We start from the raw sequence: 12,241 nt of genomic DNA on the forward strand, positions 1-12,241 counted from the left end.
GCAGACAGTTTAGGATGGATCCCCTTGAAGTGAGGACAGTTTAGGATGGACCCCCTTGAGCTGAGGACAGTTTAGGACTGACCCTCTTTAGCTGTGGACACTTTAGGACCGACCCCCTTGAGTGCCATTAGCAGCAGCTTTCTAGGGGCGAAAACCCTCTTCTGGCTTTTCCCTTTACAAACTGGAAGTTTAGCCTGCTGAGGGAGGACCCTGAGGACACTCTTCCCTCTACTCCACTTTAGAGCAGTAGGCCTCTGCTTAGCCATGTTGATCCATCTCTTTCAGCACCAACCTTGGCTGAAACATATTTAGTGGGGTTCTTTTTCTTTTATTTGTAGTTTGTATTTTTTCTTCCCAGCTTGTTTTTTTTTTTTTTTTTTCTTTTTTCGAGACAGGGTTTCTCTGTAGTTTTGGAGCCTGTCCTAGAACTAGCTCTTGTAGACCAGGCTGGTCTCGAACTCACAGAGATCCGCCTACCTCTGCCTCCCGAGTGCTGGGATTAAAGGCGTGCGCCACCACCGCCCAGCTAACTTGTTCTTTTTCACTGTGACCTGTAGAACAAGTCATTAATAAGAACCATATGTCAGGCATGGTGTTTATGTTTACCTTTGATCCTGGTACCCAGGAGGCAGAGGCAGAAGGATCTCTCTGAGTTTAAGAAGAGCCTCCACTACCTAGCAAGTTCCAGGCCAGCAAGAGCCACACGATGAGACCCTGTCTCAACAAAACCCAAACTGCTACGGATTAATTTTTGTCGTCTTGAAACCATCTCTGCCCAAAGAATTAGTCCATTACTTTTTAAGCAAATTCTTAGGTCAAGGGCAAAGAGCAGCCAGAATAACAAAGGAACGACCTCTAGGCCTGTTGCTAGGAGTTTTCTCTTCGGAAACCTCTTGAGCTCGCCCTCCACCGTCCACACTGCTCTCAACACTGGTCTTCCAGGCCTCTTCCACAGCATACCAATTAGCCATGCTTACAGCATTCAACCATTCTCCTAATCCAGATCCAAAGTCTTCCCTATTCCTCTCAGAAACAGCGCGGCCAAGTTCTTTACAGCGATAGCCGACTTTCCGGTATCATCTTCTGTACTCATTACTTTTATTGTGATAAAGCACCAAGAAAAGGACTCTATTTGGACTTCTTGGACCTACGGTTTGAGAAGGAAGGACATGAGTCTGTCATGGCAGGGAAGCATGTCAGCAAGTGAAGGTAATGGCAGCTCACATCTTGAGCCACAAGCGTGAAACAAGGAGAGCAAACCACAAGTCACAGGAGCCTTAAAACTCTCATAGCCCACCCCAGTGACATACATCCTTCAGCAAGGCCCCACCTCCTAGGCCTTCCCACATAGCATAGCCCCTCCACCAAGAGGAAATCAAGTTGTCAAATGCCTGAGACTATGAGGGACATCTTGTTCAAAGCACTACTCACCCTGTAACTCTCGCTGGCCTGGAACTCATAGTGATCTGCCTCTGCCTTCCTAGTGCTAGGGCTAAAGACAGGTACCACTATGCCTGGCTCCATTTTGTTTTTAATTTTGTAAATTAGCAATTACACAGACATCAACACTTTCCTTGCTTTACTTATCCTTACAGTGACCATGCATCAGGGTTCTCAGGGGAAACAGAACTAATTGCAGGGATGGATGGATAGATTCGCTTGCAAGGAACTGGTTCACATGAGTATAGGGACGCACAATCCCCACTGTACCCTCCGTGCTCTGATGGGATCAAGTCCAGGACCTTGCAAATATTCTAAACTAAGCCCCATGGCAAGCACTAGGATTTGCATTTAGCAGCTTGGAGACTCAAGAAAGTGGATGGCGTCCTTCCAGTGCGGTGAGGAGGTTCAGGGGAGAGGTCACGTTTTGACTGGACAAAGGCAGAAGACAAAATCCAATGTCCCAGCTTGAAGACAGAGAAGAGCCTTTAACGTAAGGTTTAGACCTCCCACTGATTGGCTGCAGCCCATCCCCCTTCACAGGGCAATCTGCTTTCCTCAGGCTGTCAACTGAAAAGCTAACCTCATCTAGAAAACATCCTCACAGAAATGCCCAGAATAATGTTTGGCATCATTTGCTTGTCTACTGTCTGGCACGCTGCAGCCCATTCATGTCACACAGAAAATTCGCCGTCACAGGGACTGAGAGTTGAGTTGTGTGACAGGGTAAGACTAACGTGCATAAGGCCCTGCTTCGTTCTGTTTTTAATCCCCCCAAACCACAATAAAAATATAAAAATATAGCCTGGTGGTAGTGGCACACACCTTTAATCCCAGCACTCGGGAGGCAGAGGCAGGCGGATCTCTGTGAGTTCGAGACCAGCCTGGTCTACAAGAGCTAGTTCCAGGACAGGCTCCAAAGCCACAGAGAAACCCTGTCTCGAAAAACCAAAATAAATCAATAAATAAAAATATATAAAAGTAATCGTCAAGCTGGGTGTGGTGGTACAAGCCTCTAATTGTAGCACTTAGGTCTCTGAGTTCAAGGCTAGCCAAGGCCATATAGTGTGACTCTGTCTCAAAAAAAAATTAACCATTATAGAGCCTATAGGATAAGACCAGTCACAACAAGGTTTCGAATAACAATGAATAACACACATGACCGCATATAACATGTCGCCTCGGTATGCTGTAGGCTCTGTCATCTAGGTTTGTGTAAGTACACTCCATAATGTTTGCATGATGATAAAAATCATCCAGCAATGTATTTCTCATGACCCCCACCCACCCACTACCCATGTTAACACAGGTTGTATTAACAAGTACCATAGGTAGGGGGACGTTTTAGTGATATAAAGCATTTATTTAGCTCCAGAATGTTCAAGGTGAGGGATCAGGTGCCACAGGGTCAGGTTTTTGGTGTAGACAGACAGACAGCCCTCTTCTTGACTGACAGATGACCACTCCCCGATGCACCCCCACCTGAACCATCTCTCCAGCCCTCTGGTGTCTTTTCTTGTAAGGGCTCACGAGGACTCCACCCACATGGCTTGGTTATGGTCCAAAGGTCTAACCTCACACCACACTGAGGTTTCAATACATGGACACATTCAGCCCACCCACACGCCCAATTTACAGATGAGGAAGAAGGAACTGAAGGTTAAATTTATGAATATATCCTGGATCCTTCCCTAAGTGGCACAAAGTCAAGGTCTTTAGTGGGAGGTCTAAGACCTGGGACCTGGCCACGAAGGCTTGTTGAACGAGTGAACGATCCTGGACATGACTTCGACAATAGTTGTCATGAGCTCACGCTCTCCTAGGAAGCAGCAGGGTCTAAGCCCGATGCAGAAGGTGAAAAGAATACATGGATGGGGCTGGAGAGATGGCTCAGAGGTTAAGAGCACTGACTGCTCTTCCAGAGGTCCTGAGTTCAATTCCCAGCAACCACATGGTGGCCCACAACCATCTGTAATGAGATCTGGTGCCCTCTTCTGGTCTGCAGCTTATATGTGGGAAAAATGCTGTATACATAATTAATAAATAAAAATCTTTATAAAAAAAAAAAAAGAGCTGGGCGGTAGTGGCGTACGCCTTTAATCCCAGCACTCGGGAGGCAGAGGCAGGCAGATCTCTGTGAGTTCGAGACCAGCCTGGTCTACAGAGCTAGTTCCAGGACAGGCTCCAAAGCCACAGAGAAACCCTGTCTCGAAAAACTAAAAAAAAAAAAAAGAATACATGGATAGTATACTTGTCAATTCCTCATGGCCGAGAGCATGAGCCTTGGAGTCCTATCTCCAGAGGCTCACTCAAGTCCTTGAGAGTAATGAGTGACGGATCCAGAATTGAGATGCCCCGTCATGGTACAGTGGTTAGGGCTTATAGGACAGGTAATCAGTCTGTGACAGTATCACGTCCTGCCTCTTCCTTAGATGCGAGTGACCTTGATCTAGTCATTAACCAGTTGTGTCTATTCCTGGTCCGAATGTGGGTAAAACCAATCCCTACCTTCTAGGGCTTTTAAGCTGGTAAGAGACTCCGCATATGCATCCCTTTGCTCAGGATAAACAGGCAGAGGCTGTCAATGCTACTTCGGCTTTGAAATGAGGACATAGGCTCACAGCTGAACAACTGGACAATGTATTGGTGCAAAATTCCTGTCACTCGTCTTCAAAGCACCCCACCTTCTGTTGGGGTGTCTCTGGCAGTCCAGATCAAACTGAATCTCTGTGCATTCGAGGCCAGCCTGGTCTACAGAGCTAGTTCCAGGACAGGCTCCAAAGCTACAGAGAAACCCTGTCTCGAAAAAAAAAAAAAAAAAAAAACAAAAAAAACAAACTCAAACTGAGGTCCTATTGAAAACCTGAGAAGCTAGCATCCAACCAGATCTCCCTTAATTGACAGACATGTCTCCTTAAAGGCTATCTGGTATTCCACCAGCAGCTTGGGGTGGCAGACTCTTCAGGCCTTTTGCCAGCTAATTCATCTGTGACAGGATGTAGCAATCCAACTGGCTTCAGCATCTTTGTCCCTGAAATGAGAGCGCTATTAACGATGGTGCCTGATGTGGTAAGCTGTCAGGAACCCGCCAGTGTACATCGCACAGGAGGCTTGGAAAATGACATTGTTCAGTCTTTATTGCCGGTTAGAATTTGGGCTAGCCGAGGCTGACCTTAAATGCCTGATTCTCTTGCTTCCTGCCTCCATGACAAATGTATGCCACACTGCCTGGCTGGTTCAGTTTTTTTAAAATCTTGGTTTTAGATAGGAGGTAACTGACACTGCAAGACTGCTTGGGGTCAGATAGTCAACAAACGGCAGAGAAGAAAATCTTACTCTTCCTAAAGTTGACCAGGTGATTCTCATCACATTACCCAGAATCCCCCACTTCCCCCCCCACACACACATAGGGTGCCAGGGTCAGAGTGTTACTACTTTGAGCCCATAATCGCGAGTCTATCCAAGAGACCCAAGGTTTGTTTTCTCATCAGTAACATCTGAGAGCCATTGGACTATGCCTTTGCTTCTGAGATTGTCTCTCCTCGTCGTACCAAAGTCTGTTTTTTTGTTTGATTTTTGCTTGCTAATCTCAAGGCAGTGAGGCAGGAGAAGGCAGCCACTTCCCTGTAGCAGCTGATATAAGAGCTGAAGAACCTGCTAAAATTCAGAAGCAGGCAGGGCATGGTGACGCGCCTTTAATCCTAGCACATGGGAGGCAGAAGCTGGTGGACCTCTGTCAACTGAAAGCCAGCCTGCTCTATATAGCAAATCCCAAGACAGCCAGAGTTACAGAGAGGAAACCTTGTCTCATAAAGAAAGGAAAAGAGCCGGGTGGTGATGGCACATGCCTTCAATCTCAGCACTTGGGAGACAGAGGCAGGTGGATCTCTGTGAGTTCGAGGTCAGCCTGGTCTACAAAGCAAGTTCCAGGACAGGCTCCAAAAGCTACACAGAAAAACCCTGTCTCGAAAAAACAAACAAAAAAAAAAAAAAAAAAAAAAGAAAGAAAGAGAAAAGAAAAGAAAAAGAAAGCGTATAAGCATTTGTTCCCTTTCCAATTTGCCCTGAAGAAGCCGGGCGGTGGTGGCGCACACCTTTAGTCCCAGCACTCGGGAGGCAGAGGCAGGCGGATCTCTGGGAGTTCGAGGTCAGCCTGGTCTACAAGAGCTAGTTCCAGGACAGGCTCCAAAGCTACAGAGAAACCCTGTTTCGAAAAAAAAAAAAAAAAAACAAAAAAAAAACAATTTTCCCTGAAGAGACAGTTCTTAGAAACCTCCAGGTCATGTGTGATGTACAAAGTCTGGAGTGAGAGCTGCCCCCTCAGACAGCTTAACTTCTGATCTTTAGTTATCCATCCTTGAGATGGGCTAAAACCCACATGAACTGAATAAGAAAACACAGCCCTAGGTTCTTGTCCCTCTTGGGCACATGCCATAGTATATTTCAATGTTTAAAATTTGTCTCCCTCAAAAAAAAAAAAAAAAGCTATAGTTCCCAAGGGTATGTCTGGCACAAGTGTTTGTCGAAGAGATAACATTTGTAAAGATGAAGTCTGCCAGGCTCACAGCTGATCTGCAATAAATTAAATATACATACACACGCATGTGCATAAGATGCAGAGGAGGAAAGGGAGGCAGCTGACTGGGGGTGGGTCCTTTAGCAATCAAGAGGGCAGCTACTTACAGTGTAGAAGAAACATGGTTTGGAATCAAAAGATCTGGATTCAAGTCCAGCCTGCCTGTTACCAGTTCTAAGGCAGGACCTCATATACTTACAGAAGATCTGTTTGGCTAACCTCTCTTTTACCTCGGTCCTCTTAGTCACCTTAAGTCGCTTCTAGAGAGATCCCCACCCAACAAAGAGACCTTTTATGATAGAATTCTACTTAGGCTCCCCTGAACTTTTCAACTGGGTCTGGACTTCTGGGCTTCTGTATTTATCTCTGAATCGTCTGAATTTTGTTTTACTTTTTAGATTTTTTCTAAAGAAATTATTATCATTATTTTTTGAGATAGCATCTCTCTATGTAGTCCTGACTATCCTGGAATTTGCTATTTAGACCAGACTGGCCTCAACCTCACAGAGATCTGGCCTGCCTTTGCTTCCTCGGTGCTGGAATCGAAGGCCTGTACTACCCTGCCTGGCCCAGTTGTCCACATTTTAGCAAGAATCCTGCTAAACTAGAACAGGGGTTTAACTAGAATCCATCTCTGAATACCATGAGCACTCATCCTCATCCTCTACCAGTCCTCAAGGTGATGTTCCGGTACCTGACCTATCTCCAAGAAAAGACAACTCCGCAGCTGTGAGCTCTGGCTGCTCTTCCAGAGGGCCCAACTTATATTCCTGGCACCTACACACTGGCTCACAACCTCTCTAACTCCAGTCTCAGGAGATCCAACGCCCTCTTCTGGCCTCTGCCAAGCACCAGGGACACGCATGATACATACACATACCTACAGCAAAACACGCATACACACAAAATTAAAAACATTTTAAAACAAACAAAAAAAATCCAAGATTTGAATTTAAAAATATTTAAAAGGAATCCTGTTAGGTAGGGCTAGTCGTAATCACATCTTATCCTTCTTAGTTTTCTGTCCGCTGACCCTGCCTTGCTCTTAGGAATTCCTAATTGTTCATGCTGAATTCTGAGATGAGCCCTACGTCTCTGCATCCACTGCAGTGGTCCTTAAACCCACCATGATGGCCCTTCCTTGAATAAAATCAGTCTGGCTTTCTTAAACAAGTGCTCTTAATTTTTTTTTTCTTTAACTTTCCATACATGAAACCTCAGCCAAATGAGACCGACTGAGTTCTGATTATCAACGAAAAGGGCACAAACCCACCAGGGGCTTGGAGAAGCACCTGGAAAGTCAAGTGTGGCTTTTAGCTCGGATGGTGGGGGGGTATTGGATAACAGAGGCGCTGGGTTGGTCCAGCATCCTCCCAGAAATGCAGAACTGTCAGAAGAAAAGCCCGGACAAGGAAGGGCACTTTTAAAAGAAAATCAAGGTGAATTCCAGGCATGAACCGTCCATTGGGAAGGGGGGCTTCCCGACTCTCCACCCCTTCCCCCCAAGGTGCGCAGCCCGCGCCGCCCACCCCGGGCGCGACTAGGCGAGGAGGAGCTGCGCTCTCTAGGACCCGAGGAGGGAGAGCTGCAGGGAGACGGAGCCTCCAGCGGGTGCTGCCGCGAGCGGCCGGCCAAGGGGGCTGGAAATGAAAGTAAAGCGCTCCGGAGCCACATGGACCGAGCTGCCCGGGCGGCGGCGCCGGGAGCAGGATGCGGCCGCCCGTAATTAAATAGCATTTACTCTTATTATTACTAATAATAATAACGTAATCATACCTCTAGTCATAGCATACCATTTATCGGGCTCGGCGCAGGCCCGCGGGGAGCGCAGCCCGGCCGAGGTGAGTGCTTTGGCGCGGTGGAGCCCCGTGGGGCAGAGGCCGAGCCACCGCGTCGCCGGTGGCGCGCAAGGTTGGGGCGCGCGAGGTTGGGGCGTCCGGGCAGGGCCGGGCAGGGCCGCGCGCGGAGGAGGCGCGGGAAGTCGGGGCCCAGCCACCTGGAAAGGCGGCTTTGCAAGAATAAAGCAGTAGCACCCCATTACCATGAACTATTTTTGGGGATCCCTGTGCAGATCCCTGTACCCCTGCCCCAAAGTTTCAAAGTTATTGTGTGGCCGGGCACCTGCCGCCTGGGAGATTGAGTCTCCACTGCAGCCCCCAGGGGATGTCTTGGGATTATCTTCCGTGGTGGTGGTGGGTAGCAGTCTCCCCTGGGTATGGAGCTTTAGGGGTGCACGGATGCTTTGCGGATGCCACCGAAAGGGGGTGGTCCGAGCTTGGTAGTGGGGTCCCCCGTTTCTTTTGTATTCGCAGTGCCTAGATGTGGAGGGGCCGCGGCGAGGGCCAAGGACAATGGCCGGCTGATGGGTCGCCCCAGTCGGTTACAGCGGCCACGCGAGTCCGGGGATCCGGGGCCTGTGGGCCTAGCCCTGGGGGAGGGGGCGGCAGGAAAGGGGGGGCGCGGTCTGGGTCGGCTGAGCAGGAGGGCATTTCCGGTCGTGGCATCCATCACTGGCCTCAGGCCTCCCGGGTGGGCAGTAACCAGGCAGGGAATTTACGGGGACTGCTGGGTGCTGGTACTCTGGCAACTGAGGGGCGCCTTTGCAGGTCTGGAAGCAGAGCCGACCCCTCCCCCCCACACACACTACCCTCAGCGGGCAGAAGGTCCCCTCTGCCACTCATAACTGTTTTTCTTTCCCGCTTAGAAACCCTTGGGTTCTGGTATTTGTAAAGTGCCTGGGTTGTGTGTGTGTGTGTGTGGGGGGGTCCTTTGCAGAGACAAAGCCCCACCCCCCATGCCCCAAGAGTGGGAATCCGGTAGAAAAGAGTTCGCTCTTGACAGAACAGGATGGCTGAGGTGCCAACAAGACATTAATGGGGAAGGTTGGGAGCTGAAGAGTCCGGGATGCTGGGGGCCCACAGCAAAGTGATGGGGGGGGGTGTCGGTTTTCGGTTGTTAGCCAAGACATCGGTGCTCGGGCACAAGAATCAGAACCCCCAACTTCTTGCCATTTTCTCTAGTGTCTGCAGTTCATCCAATTTGATGAAAATAGCAGAATGCAGATCCTTGAGTTTTTACACAAATGCGATAATTATAGTACATTTAGCAACTGTGTTGGACATGAAATTCCAGCAGATTCTTTCCTTCTACTACCAAGACTTACCCGAGCACAGCTTCAACCGTACCCTCCCTCGTATCTTCAGACTTCTTTCTTCCATAGAAGTCTGCTGCAAGCTAGAAATGCTGCCAGGCCCAAACTGGGTGAAACAGGTTCTAGATAGTGTGTGTCTTGTGTATGTGTCCTGAGCTGGACATACGTGGGCTCATCTGCCCCTCATGGAACTTATGCCCGGTAGACATTTTTCCATCCTTCTTTTCCTTTTGAGGAACTGAGGGCTTAGAATATCTTGGGTATCTTGCTGGAAATTTCCAGCTAGGATTCGTAACTGGTTATCTGACCCTGAATCTCCACTTTCAGGAGGGCGGAGATCTGAGGATGAGAGAGGGGCTTTGTATTTCCTAGGTTGCCATAATGACTGTTTAATGGTTACTGTGAGCTTTAACCTAATCTGGGTATAGTAGTTTAGAATGTGGCTTGTTGAATCTTTTTGGAGGTGGAGTTCAGTGGGATGAGCCCGATTCTTAATTCTTAGGTTTGACAGTGCAATTGTCAGTGGGTTCGAGACTCTATAAATAATAGTCTGTTTATAGCATTTGGTACGTGTATGTCTGTGTGTATGTGCATGTGTGTGTGCACACAAGCACCAGGGTTTCTGATACAAACCTCCCAGCACTCAGGAGTTAGAGGCAAGAGAACTGTGACTTACGGGACAGGTTGGGCTACACACCGAGACCTTCTCTCTCTCATTTGGTTCAGGGTTTCTCTTTGTAGCCCTGGATGTTCTGGAACTCGCTTTGTAGACCAGGCTGGCCTTGAATTCGGAGATCTGCCAGCCACGCCCAACTGGAGCCCTTGTCTTTAGCAAAAGAGGGGTGGTAGTGGCTGTTGAGGTGACTCAGTGGTTAAATGCTGTTGCAGAGGACCTCAGTTGAGTTCCCAGCATCTATATCATGCAGCTGATAACAGTCTGTGACTCCAGCTGAAGGGTCTGACATCCTCTTCTGCCTCCACCTACACTTCCATTCACGTGTCCACACCCACATATACAAACACATAGTTAAAAAATAAAATCTTAGCTGGGCGGTGGTGGCGCACGCTTTTAATCCCAACACTCGGGAGGCAGAGGCAGGTGGATCTCTGTGAGTTCGAGGCCAGCCTGGTCTACAAGAGCTAGTTCCAGGACAGGCTCCAAAGTTACAGAGAAACCCTGTCTCGAAAAAAAATAAAAAATAAAAAAATCTTGCACGCCTTTAATCCCAGCATTTGAGAGGCAGAGGCAGTCAGATAGATCTCTGAGTTTAAGACCAGCCTGGTCTATAGAGCAAGTTCCAGGACAGCCAGGGCTACACAGAGGAACTGTCTAAAAAACAAAACAAAATAAGCTGGGCATGGTAGCACATGCCTTTAATCCCAGCACTCGGGAGGCAGAGGCAGGTGGATCTGTGCATTTGAGGTTAGCCTGGTCCACAAAAGGAGTTCCAGGACAGCCAGGGCTGTAACGCAGAGAAACCCTGTCTCAAAAAACCCAAAAAAAAAAAAAAAAAAAAAAGGAGAAAAAAAGGAAAAATATGTTCAGTGCTTTTTATTTAGTTCATAACAAAAGGCCTTTCACATATGTGGGCTCATCTGTCCTTCCTAGCAATTACAGCAGATTTTCTTTACATATATATATATATATATATATATATATATATATATATATATCAGTCTGGGGAGATGGCTCAGCGATTAAGAACACTGTTGCTCTTCCAGAATACCGAAGTTCGATTCCCAGCACTCACATGGTGACTCACAACAGTCCTTACCTCCAGTTTCAGGGCATCTAAACCCTCTTCTGGCCTCTGAAGGCACACACATGGTACCCAAATATATATGCAAGCAAAAACACCCATACACATAAAATTTAAAAATGAAAATGTCATCCCTGCTTATTTACTTACCGGGAGGGGGCGTGCGTGTATCGTGGTGTGTGTGTGGCAATCTGAAGACCGCTTGTGGGACTCCTAGGTGTCAGACTCAGGCTGTCAGAATTGGTGGCAAGCACCTCTTTACCCACCGAACTGTCTTGCCTGTCACGGGGTGGACATTTCAATACATCTTTTCCAGATGGGGGATCGGAGGCCCGGAGAACTGGATGACTTGGTAGAGGTTTAGAGTAGAGTCCGGACTCCTGGGGAGTTCTCTGCCTCCGGATAGTCGTCCTTTCCCAGAGTCCTGTGCAACCTAACGAGGGAACAAAAGCCCCTCTGGTTAAGCTACTGTGAGGCAGGTCAGGGATTGAGCACCTTGTAGTCTGGCTGGAAATGGAAAAGTAAATTCATTAAGAAAATGGGCTGGAAAGTGGTTAAGAGCCTAGAATATATGAGTGCCAGATCCAGGGAGAGGCCCTGCCTCAAAGGCAATGGTGGAGAGTGAGGGGGGGGGGGCACTTGGCACTCTCTTCTGGAGTCTGTGCTTGCTCACAGGTGTGGGCGTCCTGTGTGCATCCGTGTACACACACGATAAGTCTTTATTTGTTTGTTTGTTTTTCGAGTCAGGGTCTCTTTGTGTAACAGTCCTGGATGTCATGGAACTCACTCTGTAGACCAGGCTGGCCCCAAACTCACAGAGATCTGCCTGTCTCTGCCTCCCGAGTGTTGGGATTAAAAGCGTGCGCCATGGCCTGGTACAAAATAAGTCTTTTAAGAATGAAACTGAACCGGGTGGTGGTGACACACACCTTTAATCCCAGCACTTGGGAGGCAGTGGGGGGCAGATTCTTGTGAGTTTAAGGATAGCCTGGTCTACAGTGCCAGTTCCAGAACAATTCTGGGACAGCCAGGGCTACACAGAGAAACCTTTTCATGATAAACAAACAAAACAAAAAAGAAGAAACTTGAGAACTTAGAAAGAAAGGAAAGGACTCTGGTGTCAGCACACCGGGAGAAGACAAGGCAGCAACCTGGAAATGCACCGGAAGGCTTCCTGGAGGAGGAGAGAGCTCGGGTGAAAGAGGTGATGCTCGGCCACAGTGGAGGAGGACAAGGAAGGAGATCTTGGGCTAACATCTATTATTTCTGTGCTGGGAGGCTGATGTAGTGTATCTTTTTAAAATTTCTTCAACT

At 48.1% G+C, this 12,241-nt stretch overlaps 1 protein-coding gene across 2 annotated transcripts in view; it reads left to right on the forward strand.

The window, feature by feature from the left end:
• The first annotated feature begins 7,558 nt into the window (after positions 1–7,558).
• Positions 7,559–12,241, forward strand: part of Zc3h7b (zinc finger CCCH-type containing 7B) — a 52,736-nt gene continuing 48,053 nt past the window's right edge. Inside the window, exon 1 of one of the 2 annotated variants that reach the window (XM_057791676.1) lies at positions 7,559–7,857. The gene's annotated coding sequence lies outside the window, so the exon portion shown is untranslated. The remainder of the gene's footprint in view (positions 7,858–12,241) is intronic. The other variant, XM_057791675.1, reaches the window with a different exon arrangement.

This window comes from Chionomys nivalis, chromosome 17 (assembly GCF_950005125.1).
Source record: "Chionomys nivalis chromosome 17, mChiNiv1.1, whole genome shotgun sequence".
NCBI lineage: Eukaryota > Metazoa > Chordata > Mammalia > Rodentia > Cricetidae > Chionomys > Chionomys nivalis.